This window comes from Manis javanica, chromosome 4 (assembly GCF_040802235.1).
Source record: "Manis javanica isolate MJ-LG chromosome 4, MJ_LKY, whole genome shotgun sequence".
Lineage (NCBI taxonomy): Eukaryota > Metazoa > Chordata > Mammalia > Pholidota > Manidae > Manis > Manis javanica.
Window position 1 is genome coordinate 36719152 of NC_133159.1, and position 8122 is coordinate 36727273.

The 8122-nt window shown below is 51.8% G+C and overlaps 1 long non-coding RNA gene across 1 annotated transcript; it reads left to right on the plus strand.

Moving 5' to 3' along the window:
* The first annotated feature begins 1191 nt into the window (after window positions 1–1191).
* Window positions 1192–3451, plus strand: LOC140848680 (uncharacterized). The gene is made up of 3 exons (XR_012129780.1): window positions 1192–1427; window positions 2559–2641; window positions 2922–3451. It is a non-coding gene; the product is annotated as an uncharacterized lncRNA (long non-coding RNA).
* The last annotated feature ends 4671 nt before the right edge of the window (window positions 3452–8122 follow it).

Here is an 8122-nt window from a genome sequence, read left to right on the forward strand (position 1 = left end):
GCAGAGGCAGTGCCTGGAGGGTCCCTGTTGGGCTGGGTATTAACTCTTTACTTGCTGGACTGTGAAGAGCAGATGGAGTCCCAGGGAAGCAGCTAGGGCAGCTGGGATGGTGGGGTGCTTGGGGGAGTGGCTTTTGCTAAGTGACTCAGAAGGATTTCAGTATTTTCACTATGGCGCACCTGGTGAATTGCATTCTAGCCAAATGTCCACCCGGTCCTTGGGGATCTGTGTCTAGGTCCCCCTGAAAGTCCTTGTGGCACACAGGCTGGGGAGTTCTGAGCTGAGGCATCAAGATGGCAAATGGCACAGCAAGTAGAGAGACTGGGCAGCCATGCATGGGAGCAGGGCAGTGAGAGACAAAGAGGAGGGCTGGCTGGTGAGGGAGACCTGCATAGGACCTGGGCAGGGGAGGGCCTAGTGCAGAACTTGGAACCCAGGAGGGGCTTCATCAGAAAAGCCTGCTTCCCAAGAGCTATTAGAAGGCAGCAGTGAAGGTAGAGATGACCTGGATTTAAGGCTCCCCACCTTTATGACCCTGAGCAGGAGAGTTAATTCTCTGTATCCCAGTTGCCTTCATTAGTGAAGTGGAAATATTGATAATAAAAGCATCTCTCCAAGGGTTTTTGTGAGGCTTTAATGAAATGGTGCGGGCAAAGTGCTTGACACAGTTCCCAGCCACACAGTAAGTACTCAGTAAATGTAACTATTGATGTAGTTATATGTTACATTTATGATGAAAGCCTGTAAACCATACTGACAAGAATGGTGTTACAACTTTATTCTGAGGGCAATTGACCCTGTGGTCAGATTTAGGTCCTATAACATCTTAAAAGGATGAAGAGGTTGAGCTGGAGGTATGGGACTAGAGGCAGGGAGGCCAGTGGCCAGTGAGGAGGCTGTTGAGAAAACTGAGAGACAGAGAACGTTCTAGGCAGGAAAGAGTCTAGTGAGTCAGGAGTGGGAGGTATAAAGAAGACAGAACTACCTAGGGGCAGTATGTGTGGGTAAGAGAATGGTCACTGGTACCAGATGGCCTGGTTTGTATCTGGGCTCTGCCACTTAGAGGCTGTGTGTCATTGGGAAATAGCTCTGTGCCTCAGTATTTTCTGCTGCTATAAAGTGAGAAAATAATATGACCTACCTCCTAGGGCTGTTGTAAGGAGTAATATGAGCTCTTATATGTAGAATAGTTGGGACATGGCTTAGCACATCTTCAGTGTTACAACATATCTTATGTGTGATTAAATGTTAGCTGTTCTGATTGTTATCAGAACTTGGACGTGAGGGAGAGATGCAGGATGATTCTGAAGTTTATTATTTTGGTGATTTATTGGGCGTACTCCTCAGTGACTACCATCAATTGGGAATTTCATGAAGAACAGGTCTGATAGAGATACGAGGAGTCCTGTGGTGACAATGGACATGTGGTAGGTCAACAGGTCTGAGGCCTGGCAGAGGATAGGCCTGGGCTGGAGAAGCAGGGCGATCGGAGTGTCCTAGGGCCACACCTGGCTGCTGAGGTCACAGGGAGGTGGGTGAGAGAGGAGGCCAAGCCCTGAGGAATACCAACATTTATGGAGGAGAGGGGGGCAGAGGAGACTGAGAAGGAGCCAGAAGAGAAGTTACCAGAAGGAAAGTGTCTAGGAGTTAGATACTGCTGAGGAGAGTAACATGAGGACTAAGAAGAATCCAAGAGCTTTAGTGAGTCAGAAGCCTGGAGCCCCCGCGCTCCTAGGGAAATCCCTGTCTCCCACACCTCCCCGCCAGGACCCAGAGGGCCTTCCCACACAGCCCACACTCCAGCTGGCAGGCATCAGGGTTCCAACTGGGGCCAAGTTGATGAGGGAACAACCTCACTTCCTGAGCCCTGCTCTGTGCTAGGTTCTTGGTGTCACGCTTGCCCCCGACCAGAGTATTGAGGGGCTGGGGTCAGGCCTTCCCTCATACCCTCAGAGCAGCTGGGGGGCTTGTCTGTGGTCACCCCGGCACAGCTGACTCATGACTGACTTATAGTTCTTTTCCTCTGAGGAGACAGACTGAGGCTATGGGAGGGGAAGGGATCTGCCCTGGTTACCCAGCTGACCAGTGACATGGTCAAGGCTGGGTCCTGGCTCTCCTGCCCCTCATGGATCTTACAGGGGGGGAGGACTGGAGAGGAAGGAAACGTGGGATGCTGGGATGCCCCCTGAAGGCAGACCAAATGATTGTCACTTTCATTACTCCTGAGTCGCAGGATGTGCATATAGAGTCCCTCCCCCTCCACTTGTGCCCATCTGGAGAGCAACATGGGGGGCAGACCCTCCTCTGTGCAAGGCTCTGGGCTGGGCACTGGGGAGGCAGGGACGGAGGGGACATCCATGCCCTGTAGGGCTTTCATGCTGCCCTGACACAGACCAGAAATGTTTGTAGTGCTAAGGATTAGCACAGGAGCATGTACTGAGTACATGGGTGTTTGCGCAGCTGTTTTCCAAGGGAATGTGTGGGTGTGACGTGCAGTGTGTGGGAGTGGGCTTGAGTGGATCAGTCTTTGATATCCGCCCCCCACCCCATCTCTGCAGGAGCCAGACCTGGACCCCAAGCCCATTCTGGAGCTGCCCCTGGAGAAGCTGGCCCCGAAGCTGTGGGCTGAGAGCTGAGTCTGGTCAGCATCCTCTGTAGCTAATAGAGGAGGTGGGGGTCAGGGGTCAGGACCCAAACCTGGGGCTCTGGGCTGGAGTGGGGGATGCCACCTGTTGTTGTTCTACTTCAAGGAGCTGGGGGGCAGGTGTAACTCTGGCGCTGCAGTTAGCTTGGGAGGGGACACATGCCAGTCCTCTGCCACTTCTACTCTGTTCTGCACCAAGGTGGCAGGAGTGGCTGCGGTGACTGAGTGTGCTGCCCTGGCCTCACCCTGAGCCCCCTTATCTGGTTTTGTCACTCAGGTGCTGAAGGTGCACCAGTTGGTGAACTGCCTGACAGATTTCCTGGGGGCATGTGAAGAGCAACTGCAGGCACTGAAGAAACTTAAGAAGAGTGAGAAAGACCTTCTCCTCAGGGTCCCCATCAGCCTCAAGGACCCCAATGATTGCGTGGTGAGCCCTGATGTGTCATGCACATGTGTACGTGAGCATCTGAGTGTGTGACATCAGGCAAGTTACTTAATCAAGGATGTCCAGCTAGAAAGTGGCCAGATGGAACCTGAACCCAACAGCCTGGCTCCCAAACCCAAACTCTAAACCCTCACGTTTTTCTGCACCAGTGAATCCACCTAAGGGCGTGTCTTGTGTCTCAGAGGGTGTGAGAATGTATGTGAGTGGGAACCCAGTGCTGGTGAGAGCCTGTCCATTGGGTAATTTCCACCCTGACCCCCATGTCCTGGAGTTAATGTCAATTCTGTTCAGGGCCATGACTCTACATGGGGCCTTGCACAGTTTCTGGAGAAGCTGGTGACCAAGGAAGGGGTCACTGTAAAAGTGCTCAAAGCCCAAGGAGCTATTTCCTTCATTAAGACCAACATCTGCCATGTTCAGGTCTCTGAAGTGGGTGCTTGGGGGCCAGGGTTGGGCCCAGAACTCAGACAGCAACTTAGGGTTCCATCAGTGGGGAGGGTGGGATGGGGGCCAGTCATGAGGACAGAAGTTCTTGGGCAAGTCTTTTCCGCCCTCTGAGGTTTGGGAAGGTTACATCTTTGTTTCTGACTCAGTTCCTCTCTCTAACTGTTCTTCTCATCCCCTATTCTCTCTCCTCCCCACTCAGCCTTTAGTTTATCTATTTCTGCAAGGAATCTGTTCCCAAGTCTGACAGCAGAGCTAGGGGTCTGGGGGAGTAGACGGGGCTGCTTGGCACATCGACTCTCATCTACTCACCTCAGTATTAGAGGGAGTGGATAAAGATAGGAAGGCTTCAAATAACTCCTTCCTCAGCCACAGCTAAACATGCATGTTTAGTACAGGTGGCAGAGGAATAGAGCCCCCTCTCTTCATTACTTCATTACTTCAGTAATTCATTCATCTATACATCTACCCATCTACCTACATCCATTTATCCATCTATCCACCCTTCATCCATTCATCCACCCACGCAATCATCATCCCATTCTCTATCCATCAACCAGTTTCACCATTCATCCACTTATCTAACAAACATTTACTGAGTGTTTAATCTGTGCCCAACACTGTGCTAGGTACCTGGGATATAGCAGTGAGCAAAATGAACAAATATCCCAGCCCTCAAAAGACTTATATACATCCTTCCTTCTGCCCATTTATTCATTCATTCATCCATTCATTGCTCCACCCCTCCATGCTTCCGGCCATCCATTGATCAATCCATGTTTACCTTCATGCATCCAGTCACCCATCTTTCAACCCCACTCTGTGTACCTTAGACCCAGCCCCTGCCCCTGTTGTGCTATTAGACATCCAAATGGCTTAGTTGGAAAGTGTTTGGGGCTCTAAGAGAGGGTCAAAGCTGTAGGAACTCAGAATGAAACTGACATTTTTTTTAGCAGAAATTTATTAAAAGCCTAGAATTAAAACTTTCAAAGACAGGGCAAGGGAAGGGAAAGCTTCCCAGAGGAGATAGCATTTGAGCTTGGTCTTGAAGGATGGACACGCAGAGATGATATGGAGTCTAGAAGGCTGGAACCATAGGCAGCTTACTTTGCCTGGAGCAAGGTGTGTGCGTGGAGGGGCTAGAAGGGGAGGCTATGGGAGGAGCTGATAGTTTCAGGACAGGAAGGGCAGTGACAGAAGTCAGACTTTCTGTTGTGGGTCGTAGAGTGTCATGGAGGGTTGAAGCGGCTCTGATCCTGTGGGCTGGGCCCTGGGGATTGCATGGGCTGGGTGCTCAAGCCTCCTTGGCACCAGGCCCCTCCCTTCAGACGCTGAGCTGGGCTCTGGATGGGCGGGGTTTTGCAGCTGCTCTGGGTTGCCCATGCTGTCAAGGGCAAGAAATTGGGTAAGCTCCTGTCTGTGCCAGTGGCCACACCTACTCGAAGACAAACCTGCCACCCTGCCTCCCAAGGGCATTTCACTCAGCCCCTTTCTCAGCCCCACTGGTGGTAAAAGTATCTTGGAGAAGGGACTGTATGGCTCCCACCTGGCCTCCCCCCATCCAGTGTCTCCGGTCCCACCGAGAAGTACTTCCTGTGACCCAGCTTTCATTTCTCCTGGTATCTTAATGTTCTGCCCCTGATGAGATTCTCCCTGTAACTCCTGGGGGAGGGGTTCCCATCCCCGGGCCAGGTCTCTATGGATTTGCTGAGACTGAAGAAAGTCAAGGGCAAAAAGCTGGGGGTAAAGGGGATTACTGTGTTTATTCTCACAGCGGTCACAGGCAGCTTGGCACACATAGCTGACTCGAATGCACAACCTAAGGCGGCTATAGGTTCTGCTCCCCACTAGGGGCTTAATCCTGCAGGTGGTAGGCCTCAGTGGCTCCTTACTCCCCCTCTCTCCCCGTAGTGCGCCAAGCTTCCTGCTCCCGTGCTCAGGCTTAATTCCAGGAGCACCGGGACTCCACAGCTCTCTTGCTGCTCTCCCATTACCCCACTCCCTGCTCCTACACTCTAGGGGCAACTCTGTGGACGGGCCCCCGGTGACTGGCGGAGGCCTGACTGGTTACATACCGGGAACATAGGCAGAGGAGAGAATGGGTATTTCCTCTCTACCTCTCCCCTGGGCAGGTGCTACCTGACTGACTAGTGGCTCAGTCACCGGTAAACATCCCATAAATGTGCAAGCATGCTCTTATTATATACACAGTGGGCACTACTAAGGCTAGGTGGGAATCCTGGTCAGAAAGTTCCATTTTCCCCACATTCCCTTCAGGCATCAGAGATGTTTTGGCTGGCCTACTGACTCCACTTGAACTTAACCCATGACCTAGGGTAGCTCCAAGGCCTCTTTCTTTGGCAGGGCCCCACCCTCTGAGACCAGGCAATGAGGGTCCCCAGAGCAGAAAGGGTGAGAAGGGTCTGCCTCCTACCCCTCCCCTCCATGGAGTGACCACAGCAGCGGGCCCCATGGCCTGGGATGTGGAGAGTCTGGTGCTGTGTCTGTGAGCCCTGCTGAATGAAGACATGAACCAGCTGGACCCCCCTGTGCCTCCTAAGCCCTTCAAGGAGGAGGTGAGCCAGGTGGGAGAGCAGGCCTGCAGGGCTCCTTCCCCTTTCCTGCCCTCATTCCTCATTGGCCTGTCTGCCATCTGACATCCCCTTACCCAGCCCAAGATGCAGTGACCGAGAGCCCATGTGCTCAGCCTCCCCTGCTGAGTTCCAGCTGCTTTGGCCTCTAGGCGACCTGGAGCCATAGCTGATATTGCCCCCAGAGAGGGACTCCATCATCACATACCCAACACACACAGGCAGAATACTCAGCACTTATGATTCAGAGAGCCTGGTATTTAGCTAAACTGGGCTTTTAGCCCCCTAGATAACCCTGGCTAAGTCACATTTCTTCCCTAGGCCTCAGTCTTCCCATTGGTACAATAAAGAGGTTGGCTGTCTTCATTTATTCATTAACTCATTCTTCAACAATATTTATCAGTACCTACTATGTGAGGTTCTTTATAGTTCATCCTAACACTCCCTCTACAGAATGAGCATTGTTTTGGCTGGCCTACCCATTTACAGGTGAGGAAACTGAGGGGAAGTAAAGTGATTTGCCAACGATCATATAGTGAGTAACCGGTAGAGCTGGGCTTCCAACCCAGCCCAATCAGGCTCTAGAACCCTCTCCACAGGGAGAGTCCCTGTCCACATTTAGTCAATGTTTAGTCATCCAATTCCCTACACATCCTAGTAAATCAACCTGTGATCGTTGCCTGTCATTTATTATTTGCCTCCACTTGATCTCTCCATCCTCATCCTCTATTGAAAGTTTTTTAGTTTAAAGATATTTGTGTCTATTTATTTACTTACCTGCCTACCTACTCAACTCCAATCAGCCATCCACCCATTTAGCCGTCAATCTTCTGCCCACCCACCCATTCACCATCTCATACATACACCTAACCACTCATTCACAGATCTATCTACCATCTGTCTACATGTCCACTCCATCTACCCAATCACTCATGTCCTCATCCATTTGTTCTTCCAGGGATTTTTCCAGAGGGCCTAGAGCCTGGAAGGTATATGGGAAGGCTCCAAGGGGGTTCTTGGGGAGCCCCTGTGGGTTCCTCTAGGCGAGGACAGCTGTGGCCCAAGGCCCTAACTTGTAAGTCTGGCTCCTGGAGAGAGTAAGGCCACCTTATCCCAGCCCAGTCTCCCCTCAGTCTCCCCTCAAGGCCCCACCCAGCCCCTCATGCTCCCAGGTATCCTCCGGTACAACCAGCTTCTTTGAATCAGCTACTTTGAATCAGACGGTTTTACCCAGCCATCTCCTAGCATGGCCAAGACTGTAAGGCTCACTTCCAGGTTACTCCAGGATGCCGGACACCAGGTAGGCTTACTTAGACCTGGAGGGGAGGGAGGTTGGACCAATGAGAATGCTGGGCTGGGCCATTCTTGGAGACAAAGGAAGTAATATCTGAGTTTAGGCTATTGAATTTCCCCTAAGCTTCCTGGAGAGGTCTGATGGGGTAGCGGTGGGGGCAGGTGGGTCCTGCCTGTGAGGAAGGCATCAAGATTTTGTGTCATCTTCCTTCAGTGGTGGGAACTCAGGGACTCACTTCTATAGTTCCTATAGCCTGGGTTTCTGTCATTTCCATCAAATGTCTATGAGGAGCAATCTGTCCTCAAAATCACATTTGTCCTCCTCCCCTACCTCCTCCTATGCCCCACTGGCTTGTCCTGGCCCTGTCTCCACTTTAAGAATTGCTGTTTGGCCGCACATGTACTATGTGATCTTAGGCCAGTATCTTAACTACCCTGAACCTCAGTTTTCTATCACTTAGGGTGGCTGTGAAGATAAATGGGCTCACATATGTAAAGCACTTGGGGTGGGGCAGGATTACAGGACTGCTGGCAGGAAATGAGAGCTTCTGGAATTTCTGTGGCCACATCTCTGTGTGGAGGTGAAATTCTGTGGCCACATCTCTGTGTGGAGGTGAGGGAGTGGGCATAGCAGCAGAGGGGCTGGCCACACAGACCTCCCATGCCCTGCTGGGAGCTGAGGTGGATGGAGATGAGGGGTGATGT